The sequence below is a fragment of the Ursus americanus genome, chromosome 11 (assembly GCF_024610735.1).
Source record: "Ursus americanus isolate L20-20 chromosome 11, mUrsAme1.1.p, whole genome shotgun sequence".
In the NCBI taxonomy this organism is placed as follows: Eukaryota; Metazoa; Chordata; class Mammalia; order Carnivora; family Ursidae; genus Ursus; species Ursus americanus.
This window is the reverse complement of record NC_142137.1, coordinates 47,943,074-47,959,306: the sequence shown is the minus strand read 5'-3', so window position 1 is coordinate 47,959,306 and position 16,233 is coordinate 47,943,074. Positions and strand designations below refer to the sequence as shown.

At 34.4% G+C, this 16,233-nt stretch overlaps 1 protein-coding gene across 2 annotated transcripts in view; it reads left to right on the top strand.

The window, feature by feature from the left end:
- The window catches only part of HBS1L (HBS1 like translational GTPase), an 82,165-nt gene that overhangs the window by 24,214 nt on the left and 41,718 nt on the right, over window positions 1-16,233 (top strand). The window lies entirely within an intron of this gene.

Sequence of the window (16,233 nt, the reverse complement as noted above, 5' to 3'; positions counted from 1 at the left end):
ATTTAGAGAATTTTTCAATGTTTTTGTACTTTTAGAATTTTGGAACGGGAACTTAATACTTGTGTGAAAATTAGCCTTTTATTATGGTTTAATGAAATCAGAACTCTGATGTCTAAAATAATGCATTAAATGTCAGTGTGTCTCCTTAATTCAGATAACATTTTAGTTCATTTTGTTGACATACGTAATACGGAAAATCACTAATAGCAAATTTAAATGACCTTCAAATGGGTTATTTGTCTAATTTTGTTATACATTAATATGAGTGGACTGCTAAAAGAGCATATATTTAGGGAGTAAAATCCTGGGACAATCTTTTAGTTTTCTGATGGTGTTTTCCTTGTTACCTTAAATCTACCAAGGGAGAAAACACTCTCCAAAACTGAGTAACACAGACTCTTTTTGTTGTTGTTACAAAAACATCCAAGTTGAGATACATATAGTATTGTTTGAAAGGAGACTTCTTGGCAGAAAAATCTTAATATTTATCTTTACAATTGTATGATTAGTCAACCTAACGTGGAAGAAAAATAGCTTTTTACACGGATATTGTGTGATTGAGGTTTAACTCTTTGATGGCTGTTGAGGCTTTTTCTAACATTGGGTTTATTTCTCTCTTTTTTTTTTTTTTAAGAAAAATAGTTGGCCTAAAAAACAGTAAGCATTAAGAAAAATGGTTGGTCTGCAAGTCTGGTAAAGGAATCATATGTAATTTAATGGTTTTTACAGTTCTTAAAATTGATATTTCCATTGCCTTACAAATAAAGTAGGCAGTAATTATTTAAATTAATTAGATCATTCAAAGAACTGATTGTTTAAAAGTGTTGGAGGCTTTGGAGAAATGTATTTCAATAGCGTACTTTATAGTAGAGCTACTATTTTTGGTAAGGTTTGTCTTAAGTAATACTGGGTTGCCCATACTGTTTAGAAATCTATTCATTTTCCTTTGAATTTCATCTTGTTTTCCCTTCATTTGGAAAATAAACTCTAATTTTACATAGTGAGGTGGTATTTTCTAGCATCACTTTCTAGTTTTGTAATGTTAATACTCTATTAACAGTCTTCGTATAGTATGTCTGTATTCTATTTGAATATCTGTAAATATAATTCATAACTATACTCAATATTTTCATATTCTTGAGTCTTAATGGTAGGTTGTTCACTTAGAAAAGGTACAAGGAATTAAAGATAAAAGCAGAGTTGTAAATGCGCCTGCAACAGAATCATTTTTTCCCTACGTCTTTATTGTGCTGTATTTGTCTTTTCGACATTACCCAGCTATAAATGGAAGAGAAAGTGACATTAGATTTTTAGGAGTAGATGCAGCCTCCTCTTTCTTCTCAGAGCGTATTGCAAAATTTTTATCCTTGTCCTGAGAACAACTCCCAGTTTTAATTTGAAAAGTCTGTATTACAAAGAAAACTTACTAATATGAGATGTTATGAACACTTTTATGTGAACTTTTAGTAATGTGCTTAAAATACATATTTCATTTTACTTTAATCCTTTGTTGTAAGGAGTTTAAAATAGGCATATTTAATTTAAACTACAGCATTTTTGATGTCCCTTTAAAATATCTTTTTCTTTGAAAATTTTTTTTCACTAGTTTATCACTAAGTAATTTTATTCAAGCAGTTAGAAGAATTTTATACTTGTACAGAAAACTTCAGAATTAATTGACTTTCTGCTTTAAAATTATGTGGGCTTTTGAAAGGAAGTGGTTTATTTCGCTGAAGAAACTCATCTGGTTCAGAATGTTTTCAGATAGGTCTTAAGATTCTCTTTGTATGTACACCTACACTGGAAAAACTTAAACACTAATTGCTTAATTTAAAAATAATTTGCTTGAGACTTTCAAAACAGCTTACCTTCTTGATAGAGCCAGTACCATACAAGAAATGCATGAATGCTAAATACAGAGTTTTCTCTTAGGCCTAATTACATTTTTTTTAAACCATAGAAATTATAATCTGATTACAGGTGTATACTTCCATGTTTCATTCTCAGACAATTCTTTTGGTTTTTGAGTCCTTAATGTGTGTACATACTAAGCATTGCTGAGTACTTCAGCAAGGAGTAGAATGGAAGCGAATGACAAAATTCATTTTAGCCAGTATTTAATTTTCATGTTCACTTTTCATCAGAAAAGCATGTGGTAGCCATTGGAGACATAGATCTAGGTCACCGACTTTCCCGTGGAGCTCTGTAGTAGCTCCGGTATTCTCCTGGTCAGCAGGAGAATCTGTGAGTTAGGTGGAAGAAACTGAGGCCCAAATAAAATAAATAATTTGACTTAATTTCACATGAGTATTGAGAGGCAAATTGTAACTCAAACTGAGTTCTTTTGAACTCCAGTGCTTTTTTCATGGTTACATTGTACTTGTAACAAAGTTTTATATTGTAATAATTTAACCTTGTTTGGTGTTTGTTGATAAGTATCTTAAGGATAAAATTAAATCCCTTGTTAGGGAAATCAGCTTCATCATCAGTGAGGTATTCAAAAATTACTTCCAAGTATTTTTTGCCGGTATGACTTAACTAAGAGACATGGCATTCATGTATAGAGAATTGGTATCAATTTCCAGATCCTTGCCAATGAGCAGTCCTAAGAAGTGAAGGCCTTTTCTCATTTACTTAATTTTTAATCGCTTTGTGGTCTTCCATTTCTTGAGCAACAATTCTGTTTGATTTAAAATCTTGAAAAATTAAATTTTTTATAGTTGCCAGTGTCGTGCCATTTTAAGGCAAAAGCTTAAATAAATAATAGTGTTTATTGAGTAAAACTAAAAAATTCAAATGAGGTAATGAAAGAAAAAACATGTACCTAATCCCATTATCCAGAATTCAGAGTTATTAGCATTTTGATGCATTTAAGCAATAACAGTAGACAATGAACACTTACATGCTGAATATTGTACTAACTTTTTATCTCATCTCCTTTAATATTCACAATAATCATGTAGAGTAGGGATTTTTTTAAAATAGATTTTATTTATTTGGGGGGAGGCACATGGATGGGAGGAGGGAGGGAGCTGCAAAAGGAGAGGGAAAAGCAGGCTCCCTGCTGAGCAGGGCATGATCCCTGAGCCTAAGGCAGACGCTTAACTGAATGAGCCACCCAGGCACCCCATGTAAGGATTACTTTTATCCTAGCTTTACACCTGGAGGATGTGAAGCTCAAAAATGACGAGACATCTTGCTCTAGGCCACAAAACTAGTACATGGTGAAACCAGCATTCCAAGTAAGATGCTTCTAATACCAATGTCCTTCTCTCTGTTATGTATTGATTGTGTATCTGTTTCTGTATAGAGAGAATTTTAGTCTTTTTTTTTTTTTAAATGGGACCACACATCACTTTTTAAACACATTTTAACTTAGTCATATATACTTAAAATTTTTAAAAAAATTTGTTCAATTTTATTTTTAATTGGGGTAAAATAACACATAAAGTTTACCATAGTAACCATTTTTTAATATGCCCTCTCATGCTTATTGCAGCATTATCCATAATAGTCAAGGAGACAACCACGTTAACCATTTTTAAGTGTACAGTTCAGTAATGTTAAGTAAATTCATGGTATTTTGCAGCCAATCTCCAGAACTTTTCATCTTGCAAAACTGAAACTCGATACTCAAAACAGCTCTTCATTTTCCCCGCCCCCCGCCCCTAGCAACGATCCATAGACTTTTTTTTTTGTATGCCAGCAAATTTAGGTTTTCATAGTATTCTGTTATTTAAATCACTTACTCTAGGAACTTAAGGTTTTCAACGTATTACAAAAAATGCTTTGGCAAACATTTTGTACATTTGTGTGTTTTTTCAATTCTGTTATAAAAGGTATTTATAGAGTAGTATTGGATAGAGTAGCTGGCTAAAAAGTTATGGACATTTTTAATGCTTTTTGCTACATATTATGAAGTTACCCTTTAGAAAGATTGTACTAATTTACTTCTTACATTTAATTTTTAATCATAGTAACATTTCTAACGTTATTTTGTAAAGGATAATTATATTTCACTGGTGGATTATATATTTGTATTAACGTTTTGTTTCATTAATAGACTGGATAAGAGTCAGAGATGGTGACTTATTTTATGCCATTTTTGGGAGGCTTGCTGTGATGACAGTCACCTGTGTGTTCCTGAAAATTTTATCTGTGCTGCATTGTGCATGCTGTTGGCATTTTATAAAATACCACTTATTCTTGAGAAAACAGTACCTAACTTGGAAGTTTCTATGAGAAGGAAAATGATGTGCTGTTGGCTCAGTGTATGGCACATAGAAAATGCTCAACAAGTGCTGAGTGATTTAGTTCAGAGAAATGAAGTGCTCTTTCACTACCAACTAAGAAGCAAGTGCAGTTAAAAGGTGATTATATTAGGGACGCCTGTGTGGCTCAGTCACCCAAGTGTCTCCCTTCGGCTCAGGTCATGATCCTAGGGTCCTGGGATTGAGCCCCACATCGGGCTCCCAGCTCAGCGAGGAGCCTGCTTCTCCCTCTCCCTCTGCCTGCCGCTCCCCTCAGCTTGTGCTCTCTCTCTCTCTGACAAATAAATAAATATATATTTTTAAAGGTGATTATATTGAAGTCTAATGTATTGGGGTGCTTAAATGACTTCTTTTTTTTTTTTAAAACCAGTTAACATAGCATATCATTAGTTTTAGTGGTAGAGTTCAGTGATTCATCAGTTGCATACAACACCCTGTGCTCATTGCATCAAGTGCCCTCCAGCCCTTGACTTTTTTAGGCTTTTTTTCCCCCATCATTCATGATGTTTTCATTTAAGCCCCTTTTTCTCTTCTCTCTACTTAGCCATTTTTAATAGCCTGATAGAGATTCTTCTATATATTTCTTTATTTTCACGTAATATGTAAAAATAGACACACATATAGGGATTTTTCATTAATGTTTTATCAAAATACTATCATTTTCCTTATAATACATTGTCAACTAGGATATTTCCAGCTTATTTTTTTGGTGATTTTATAATATTCCATGATGTGGCTATGCTACAATTTATTAAAAATTTACCGTATTGAAGGGCATTCATTTTATTTCTGATTTTTGTTTCTATGAAGAGCGCTGTTTGTAGAACATCTACAAACATATCTTTATGAGCCAAGGCTTTTGATGTTATGAGATAGATATCCTATAGCGGGATTGCTATGTTGAAAAGTGTATCGTTTGCTTTAAATAGGTATTGACCATTCTTTATGAAAGTTATTGCATGTCATCCCTTTTCCAGCAGTAGGTAATTAGTACTTTTCTTGATTTGGGCAGTCTGACAAGTGAGAAGTTAATGTATTATTGCTACTTTAATTTGCATGTCTGTGATCATTACTGAAGTCAAGTATGTTCATATATTCATTTGCCATTTGGACTTGTTCTGTGGACTGCTAATCGTATCCTTTGTCCATTTTAATTAGGTTGTCTTTTCCTTATTAATTTGAATTACAGACACTAATGTAAAAAATTATTGTTGAAATTTAGTTGACATACAATGTTGTATTACTTTCAAGTGTACAGCATAATGATTGAACAATTCTATACATTACTCAGTGCTCACCCCAGTAAGTGTAATCAACATCTGTCACCATGTGACATTATTATTGACTTTATTGCCTGTGCTCTACTTTTCATCTCCATTACTATTTATTTTATAACTGGAAGTTTGTACCTCTTAATCTCCTTCCTTACCTATCTCCCCACCCACCTCTCCTCTGGCAACCATGTATCTGAGAGGTGTTTTTTGTTCATTTGTGTTTTAGATTCCACATATAAGTGAAATCATGTGGTGTTTGTCTTTTCTCTGACTTAGTTCACTTAGCATAACATTCTCTAGGTCTATCCGTGTTGTTGCAAATAGCAAGATTTCATTCATTTATTATGGTTGAATAATATTCCTGTGTGTGTGTGTGTGTGTGTGTGTGTGTATATGTATGTGTATTACATCTTTATCCATTCATCGATTGACGGACACTTGGGTTGTTTCCATGTCTGGGCTATTGTAAATAATGCTGCAATAAACATCACAATGCGTAAATCTTTTCAAATTAATGTGTTTGTTTTCTTTGAGTAAATACCCAGTAGTGGAATTACTGTATCATATGGTATTTCTATTTTTAATTTTTTGAGGAGCCTCCATACTGTTTTCCACAGTGGTTGCACCAGTTTGCATTCCCAACAACTGTGCACAGGGTTCCCTTTTCTCCACATCCTTGTCAGCACTTGTTATGTCTTGTCTTTTGGATACTAGCCATTCTGACAGGTGTGAAGTGATGCTTCATTGTGGGTTTGATTTGCATTTCCCTGATCATGAGTGATGTTGAGCATCTTTTCATGTGTCTGTTGGCCATTTGTATGTCTTTGGAAAAATGTTCAGGTCTTCTGCCTGTTTTTTAATCAGATTGTTTTTTGGTGTTATGTGAGTTCTTTATATATTTTGGATATTAACCCCTTATCGGATATTATCGCTTTCAAATATCTTCTCCCTGAGGTTTCTTTTTCATTTTGTTGGTGGTTTCCTTCACTGTTACTTTGGTGTAGTCCCAGTAGTTTATTTTTGTTTTTGCTTCCCTTGCCTAAAGAGGCATATCCATAAATATGTGGCTAAGGACAGTGTCTAAGAGATAAGTTTTTTTAGTCCAATGCATTGTAAGTAATTTTCCCAGTCTTTATTTTTTTTAATCATCTCTCTTTCTACAGAAAAATTTAAAAACTTTATGTCACTATATCTGTCTTTTTAACTTACTAAGTTCCAGTCTGGGATTTAAAAAAAACTCCAAAAACTCAGTCTCTAGGTTATAAACATACTAAAATTTCTTTTGAGAGAATTATGTGAATTTTTTTATGTTTGACTTCTAATTCTTCTAAAATTTATTTTTGTGTGGTATGTAAAGAAGGGTCAGACTTCATTTTCTTCCAGATTTTCAATGCGTCAGCTTTATGCCGTGATCAGTAGTGTGTGGTACAGTAGTAGGGGATAGTAGCTCTCAAATTAGGTCAGTATTGTTTTGCAAACTCGCTCTTTCATTTGTTATCTGCAGGACTTGGTAAAGTGACTGGATTTTTCTGGGACTGTCTTTGAAATAGCAATAATGTTATCTACTTCAAATGTATTATGATTTATTGAACCCAGCTTCTACCATAGAGTAGTCTCTTAAAACAGTGCTGGTTTCCCTTACCTTCTTCCTTTTACTAATTACTCTAAAATTCATTACATTTATTATAAGGGAATTATTTCTGTATATGGGTAAAGTTCGATATTACTAGGTCTTCTTAAATCATTTGGGAATGACTCTTGGTCCCACATATGAATTCACGATGATGTCTGCAGTTAGTATATGACCTTTTGTATATCCTTTTAAAACTTCAGTTTTTTTAGAATTATTCAGTGCAGTAGCCTCTTCCTGTCTTTAAGGTCATTTTCTTGGAAGATCCCAAAGGTAGAATTTAGGAAAGAAATTGAAGATTAGGTGGGAATAAGGATTAGGTTGAACCTGTGTAGGCCGGGATATGTGTACATATGTGTGTATGTTATAGTCATTAAAATAAAACAGTGTGAACACCATCTAGGTAATGGGAATATTAATGAAATTTTATGCCTTTTATGTTTGATTAATACAGTTTAATATTTACTTATCATCTCTTTTTAAGTTGGACCTCTTTCTTGATGTTTTTAACAAGGTTCTTGTAAACTTTTTTCCATTATTTCAGCTCATATCTGTACTATGAGACTTTTCCTCGTACCTTTTCCTCTGTCCAAATGCTTAGTGTTTTTCTGATTTTATGACTGAAAGTTGATTCTCACTCCTAGTTTCCACAGTAATTTGGAGAAGAGCACTGTTAACTTGTGTAGATTTCTTGGATTTATATTTCATTTGAACCACTTATTAGCTTTGTGCCTTTAGCAAATTACTTATCCTTGTGTGTCACAAGTTCCTCATTTGCAAAATTAGGATAATTTATTTTTTAGGGTAGTTACGATGTTAAATGAAATGCTGTAGTAAGCCATTATAGCATGTCTTGGCTCATAGTAGGAACTCATTAAATTTAGTTATTCTGCATTGTTGAAGAGGTGTTTCTCAAATATACATTCATGCCTAAATTGAAGATGTGAAGTATTAAGAAGATTTGTTAGGAAGAGTCTCAAGGGTAGATAATCCCAGGGATAGGAATACAGATGAGGTTTCTCAGGGAGAGTTTAGAATAAGTGAGAGGAGGTCTAGGAAAGAATGGTTAGGGACACTTGATTTATTTTTTGAAATATACAATTTTATTCTATAAAATAAAAAGGCTTTGTTCCTAATTCTGGTCTAACAAAATTTTTATCACAGCAATATTAACAAAATGTAAATGGCTTGTTTAAAAGGAAAATTATTAGTAATGTAGTATTGTCTTTATTCTTTAACTCTTGAAGTAGCAAGAATTTTATTGCTATGGAATGGTTAAAGTACCATATTTTAAATTTGTTACATATATTAGATTTTAAATTTTGTGGATGCTACTTGAAGATATATAATCTAAAGTAATATACAGGTTGAAATCTGTTCATCTAAAGTTTTTTAATTTTTAAAGATTGCTGGCTCAGCAATATTTAAATTGAAATCTGATCCCAATGGATATTTTGGGGTAAAACTTTTTCTTCTGTGTGATAGCAGGTGATGGTACATGGGGGATTTGATGAGGCAAATTTTGCTGTGTAAAAGATGTTTTAAAGTGAAAAAATAATTCATACTGAATAAATCACAGTCTGTGCAGCTGTAATATTGGAGGAAGTGGTTTATTCTCTGTAACCTAGTTGATCTACTTTTTGAATGTACATCTGGTAACTAGAATTTAAATATGTAGTCAGATTCACTGAAACGATTTCATATCTGAAGTAGTTGAAATAGTTGTTTTTCATTGAAAATTTAACACTGGTTTCTTTGAAATTTTGAAAATCTTATTTTTGTATGTGAGTGTACCTGTATGTACTGGTGTATTTCAAACATTTTTAAGAACAATAATGATTGATGGCAAAAAGTATACTTACCTGGAACTCCCCCCCTCCACTCTTTTTTCTTTCTAAGTAATCTTAAATGTTTTTTAAACTCAAGGTGTTTTGATTCGAATGACTTTAAATTGTAAATTTGTCTTACATTCAGAATCTGTTGTAGATTTATTTTGAATGTTCCTATCTTAATCTTATAAATACAAAGAATTATTTTCTCCTTTTGAAATCTTTCAAATCACCTATTCACCTATTTTTCTCAGTATCAAAGTAATGTATCTTTAATGTAGTAAAAGGGAAGAAGTCACTCATGATTTTCTTATCTAAGATAATAGTTTTGTGTTTTGCCATATTTTTTTCATTTTTTTCTATGCATATTCTTTATCTTATTAAGGTTTTTATATACAATTATTATACATAAAATTTTGTATCCTGTATTTTCCTTCTTTACATTTTATATCTCTGTGCACACATTTTTAAATGTAGAATCAATTTACATATCCCAGTTTGATTCAGTGAATACTTGAAAAACATTGATTAAAAAATTGTGAAAAGCATTTTTAATTTAAAACAAAAACTAGTGTTTTATATTAGTGTTTTTACATCTTTGTAGGTACTGTTCAAGTTTGAAATTACTTAATGCCATCAGATAAACAAGCCTATAGTTTAAACACGTCCCCTGTAATATTTCTCATGTTTAGTTACGGATTTTACGTGGGGAAAAAAAAAACCAAACACACCTTGGTTATTTTTAATTGGGTTTAAAAGTATTATTTCCTAGATAAGTTTTCATTAACTAGTACCCTGTTTGATGTGCCTGATAGTATTAAAAGTGTTAAAAACTTTAACAGTTGGTGTTATTTAGAGATTAATTATATATATATATATATATATATATATATATATATATAATTATGAGAGAGTCTCACTGAATAGGCTAACTAGTTATTTTTAAGAATAGGATTATGAGGGCAGGAACCTTAAAAGGTCATCTGAACTAATTTCCTGACTTGAGGCAGATCTTCAAACATCTTTTTAGTTATGAACCTGAAACCAGTCAAAAGAGGTAGGTGGTTATAATTTGCAAAGAATGTTAATCTGGGTTGGTCAAATTGTTTAACTTACATGAACCTCACTTCTTCATTTATAAAATTATTTTTACACCAGATAAATTATTCTCAGTTATTTTTCTGTCTCAGGACATCTGAGAGATACAGCACTTTGTCAGCATCAGTATCTTACAGTGACAAGGGTTTTCGAAGGAAGAGGAGCAAGGATGGTCTTGTTCTTTCCATCCACGTCCTCCTCCCAAGCTGAGAATCACTGGCTTAGAGAATATATTTTTCCATCTATAAAATTATGTAATCTTACTAAATATTTGCATGCCTAGTATGTATGTGCTAGGTACTGGACTGGATGTTGTGGAAAACATCAAAAACTACCCTTTTGGAGCTCATAGGTTAGTTGGAGAGGTAAGGCATATACTTTGTATTGATATTTTACAGTATAGTCAGAAAACAACATATGCAATATGGAATATACAGTAAAGGTTTTTGACTTCAAGTCATATCATTTTGGTCTGGAGTTATCATTGGTAAGAATTGGGGAGTATCATGTATGACCTAAAATTGATAGCCTTATGCTGTGATGTATGCTTTAGAGCCTAAGTGTCACTTTGCCTTCCTAAAATCAGCATCAGCAAAAGGTTGAGGAGGTAGTATGCATGTGTTATTAGGGGAAGACTAGCCTACCCTTCCAGTTTCCCATTGGAATTTAAAATTGTATCAAACAAACTTCTTTGGTAAGCAGAGAAAGATTTAACTACTAGGCTCTAACCAAATAGATTCTTTGGAGATTTTGAAACGCAAACATGAAATCAGAATTACTGATTCTAACAACTTATCTGAAGCATGTGAGTAGATCTGAATGATTAACCTCACTTAAAATCACAAAATCATGATCTTGACAAAGCATTAACAGTTTATAGAGACACTTGATTGAGCAGTTTTTGTATACATTTAACTTCAAAATAAACCTGGTTCAATAATCTTGGGAAAATCAAGCCCATGAAGTCTGGAGGAGGTGTAACCAGAAACGGGAAAGGGGAACATGTCTTGGAAGCAGCCGGGAGAAAAGAAGCAAAATTTCCATTAATTAGGCATGTGATCTTTAGAAATCTACTTAAAATTTTCATCTGTAAAATGAGGGACTGGGCCACGTGACTTCTAAAAATACAGCCACAACATTGCCTGGTTCCATGAATCTAGATTCCATGTCAGGATTCTACAAGGAATGCGAATACTTATTTTCCGCCTGCCCTTTATTAGTCTGAGTTCCACCATTGCCTGCCTGCTCAGCCTTCCCTTTCTGTAAGCTGCCTCATCCGTTCCCAGGTCATACGTTGCTTCCCGTGTTTTAATTGGGGCTCTCCTTTCTTCTGCTCTGCAAACGTGATTATCCAGGTTTCTATCCAATTTCTCTTCACCTTGAAAGACTCTCAGACCCAGTGTGTTCTATATTCATATTTAATTTAGAGTCCTAGGGATTAAGAGCTCGATTTTTTGCCTCCCTGACATTTAGTTCATCATCATGATGTACGGATGTATTTTTCTCTCCTGCCTCTTTCTTCTTACACACTCTGTGTGCTGTGGTACTTGCTCAGCTGTAGTCATAGCACTTCTCTCCTGCAAAATTCTCTTTAATTTCATTGTCTGTATTTTCTTTCAGTCTTGTCTGTCTACATGTCCGTCACATTTAGAATGAAAGTTACCTGAAAACAGAGACTATTACTCATCTTTGTGTCCCCAGTGCCAAGAACATGTTATAATTTAACTTGCAAAACTCTATAAAGAGCTGAGATAGTATCTAAGCAGTGTTTAAAAAAATAATTTGGTGGCAATCCCCGTCTATTTAGGAGGAAGCAGTTTCTCTATGGACTGTTGTAATTTTGCACTTGATGAAAGGACCAATCAAGACAATTAGGCACTGATAGCAGATTTCTCTTAGGTCTCGGGAATGTATTTTCTGTTTGGTAATGACATAACCATCTGCTCTTTCTTCCTTGCTAGAAAACTTGGGAACTATTACTTGTCTGACCTGCCTGCATACATCCAGGCATCAAGCAGTTCTAATTTTACCCTGTAATAGCTTGGATTTCATTGTCTCCGTTGTCTGATCTTGGGTCAGTGCATAGAATTTCTTACATGTGTTGAGACAACAGTCTTCTAACTGTTCTCTCTCCAGTCTTGCCTTCACAATCCATTTTCCATGCTGTGGTCCGAATAAGTTTTAAAAGCTTGGATATTTTATTCCAATACTTTAATTCTGTTAGTGGGTCTTCTTGTATTTCAAAATCAAGTTAAATTCCTAAATGTTATACATGACCCTAAATATGTTGCCTGCTTTTTTATTCTTATATCTTACCCACTTAACCTCTTTCCTGTGCCCCAGCCATGCTGATCTACCAGCGGTCATACTGTTTCAGGCATTGTGTCTTATTTTCCCAATCCCTTTTTCCTTATTTTGTCCTCCAAGATTCTTTAGAAATATTTTAAAGGAAACCTTGCCTAATTCTTTCACTGTGGATGGGTCGGCACCTTTCCTGTACACTCATTGTGCCTGCATTGTCACAGTTCACATGGTAGTATGTGTGTTACCTCTAGTAGACTTCTGTTTCTTGAGCATGGGAATGATGTCATACTGCTTCATCTGTTTATCCTAGTACTTAGCACAGTGTCACACAGTTGGCATATTTTTTCTCCCCATCATTAATTAATATGTGACTGCCAGAGAGTACTATGTATCTGTGGATTCCCTGGTATCAAATGAGGAAAAGGAAGTTGGTATTTTGGTGATATCAGAGACTCACAGACGGCTGCTTTCTGTCGTTACTATGAAGCACTGAATACCTAATATGTATCAGGCGTTGCTCTAAGCACTTTGACTTATTTACATCTCGTAACGTCCCTACCAGGTAGATTCTATAATTGCTATTTTGTAGATGAGGAACCTAAGCACAGAGAGAAGTTAAATAACTCACTTGAAGTCACATAGCAGAGCCTGGATTCCACCTAGGCTGTTTTGCAGCAGAGTCCATGTCTTACCTACTTCACCAAACTCTGAGTGGTAAATTGGAGGATTTTGACACGGAGTAGTTATGGGGGTTCTCCTGTGGGAACATGAAAGTGTGCAAATGTATCTACAGGTACTTTTTCTGTTGCCAGTTACGTGGAGGAGACGTGTGTCTACCTCATAGGCTCTCAGTAAATCTTTGTAGGATGATTCTGAGAGTGTTTGATCGTACAGTCCTAAAGCTGGCCTCTGTGATTCCCGTATTATTAAGAAGCCTTGGCTTCCTTGTATTAATAATTTTCATGAAAATAATGGTATTCGCATGAACATGGAAATAGCATGGGCCATGGCCGTGGTTTTGAGAAAATAAGAGTGTGTGTGGGGGCCAGAAAATTCCAGTCCGCTTATGGGAGTAGTAGGGAAGAGATGAGTCTTGAAAGGTAAATCAGCCATGAGATCCTAAGGGCTTGACCTACAGGTGGGAAAGGAAAGAAAAGGACAAATTTGAGAAATGTTTATGAGGAAAAAGTAAATAGAGTTAGTATTAATTGTATATAGAGATTTCGAGAAAAGGAAGAAGCAGATAACAACTGTGGACAGGAAAAGGCAGTTGATCATTTCGTGGGCAAGAGGATGAGTTGGGAGATGGTCTGTGCATTTGAGATGGTGATTGTAGGGTATAGAATATGTATTTAATTCTTTTCTAATAACCATTGAGCAGTACTTAGCTGGAGGTGATTTTGGACCACAGGGGACACTTGGCTGTGTCTGTAGACACTCTGGGGGTGCTGCTAAACATCTTGTGGTGGGGATGCCAGCTCCCCCCAGCAGAGAAATTTCCTGCCCCGAAATATCAGTAGTACCAACGCTGGGAAACCCTGCTGTAGAGCACACGAGGAGTGCAGGATAGATTTTATCATGACATTGCTCAAAGAAGTCACATCGATGATGCCCTTTTAGTTGTCACCCGTATTCCTTTAGAAATTTGAAAGAACTACCAGGAAATGATTGTGTTTGCTCAGTTCAATCAGCGAACATGTGTAAGTGACATACAAAGTATCAAATATTTAGGTTGCAGAAAGAGAGAAATACAAAATGTGCAGCCCTTACTGTCAAGGAGCTTCGGAGTCTAGACAAGGGGATGGCTTGACACAAAAGGCAAAACTGTTCATAGTGTTTCTTTCAGCTTAGTAGAGCATTCTGAATATACAGTTGTCATTGAATGGCGGACTGGATGAACTTTGCACTTTTGTTTCCAAACACGACCTTTTCAGTAGTGTGTGGCATTCAGGATCATTGATGGAGATTGGGTTGTGGTGTGCTGATTCTAAGTGTTACTGTCACGTAGGATTTTACTTTATTAAATTCTAAGAAAAATCAAGAGCGTCTCTGAAGAATAGTGTAGAAAGAAATTTTTAGTGTTTTGAAGTATTTAATTTGAATGCTTTTCACTTAAACATTTTTTTAAAAATTTTATTTGAGAGAGAGCACAAACTGGGGGTGAGGCAGCAGACTCCCTGCTGAGCCCGGAGCCCTACACAGGCTGGAACCCAGGACTCTGAGATCGTGACCCGAGCTGAAATCAGATGCTTAACCGACTGAGACACCCAGGCGCCCCTTCACTTAAACATTTTTAATTATAAAGATAATATAGTTGTATCATAGAAGTATATAAATTTGGAAAGAAAGTTATTTCCTTTTCAATGTCACTCTCTAGACATAATCGCTTTTAAAAGTTCACTTCCGTTCTTGCAGACTTTTTAATACCAAAAATATAATGATATAGCATCTTTGCTATATAATATTGCAGTTGCTTTTTCCACTTAATGTGTTATGTTTCCTTTTCATGAGTATAGGTTTACTACTTTTATATCTGAAGCCAACTATTCCATTATTTACATGCATCGTAATTTGTTTAACCATTCCCTTCCTGATGTACACCCACCTTTTTTCCCCATTACAGACAGCACCACAGTAAACAGTCTTGTTCATATATCGTTGCACAGTCCTGTCAATATTTCTGTAGAACACATTGCCAGGAGTATAATGTACACAGTAAAATTTTTTATTTTATCACATTTTTCCTTGCTAAAAGTACACCAGGCTGTGCTTTTGCCGACAGTGTCAGATAGCACTCTTCTTCCTCTTTCCCTTGGCAACTCTAGATGCTAGGAGAAAAGTAGAATATTTCTACTTATTCCTCTGCCCTCTCTCCCCCTCTGTCCTCCCTCTTCCACCACCTCCTCTTTTTAGTCCTCTCCTTAGTCCCCCTCCCATCCGTGTCTCACCTTTCCTCTGCTACACCTTTCTTTGACATGTGTATCTTGACCCGGTTCTTTTATTGTTCATTTTTTTTCTGAGTTGCTTTCTCTTGTTGGTTTGTAGGAGCTCTTTTATTATATATATTAACCCCTTGTATATATTTCCCTACATACTTTATGTTCCCTTGTGGTGTCTTTAATCAGGGAGAAATTTTTAAATTTTTATATAAAACTTGTTAGTCTTATTGAAAGATTATAAATATATTTTTTAAAGGAAATATTTTTTTAAGTTTTATTTATTTATTTGAGAGAGAGAGAGCACAAGCAGGGGAGAGGGGCAGAGGGAAGGGGAGAAACAGGCTCTCTGATGAGCAGGGAGCCTGTTGTGGGGCTCTATCCCAGGACCCTGGGATCATGACCTGAGCCGAAGATAGACGCTTAACTGACTGAGCCACCTAGGTGCCCCAGAAATACATTTTTATATTTTTCTTTTTTATATTCATATCTTTGATCAATAAGGAATTTATATATGATATATCATAGACAAATGATAGAACATTTCTTTAAATGAATGGCCAGTATTCCCAATACAACATGGAATAACCCATCCTTTTCCCACTGATTTGAAATATCACTTTGCATATACTGAATTTCTACTTGTAACTATATGTATATTCTTATATATTTTTCTATATACTCAAATGCTATTCTTATGTATTCCAAATATAAATACATTCCTATTGGTCCATTTGCAGATGCTCTATTCTCTTTCATCAAGCTATTCTTATACCCCATTTTAATTTACTCCAGCTTTATAGGAGTTCTTGATATCTGGTAGTTCAAGTCCCCTATTATTATTCTTAATTTAAAATTGTATTGGTCATTCTCTCACATTTACTCTTCCAG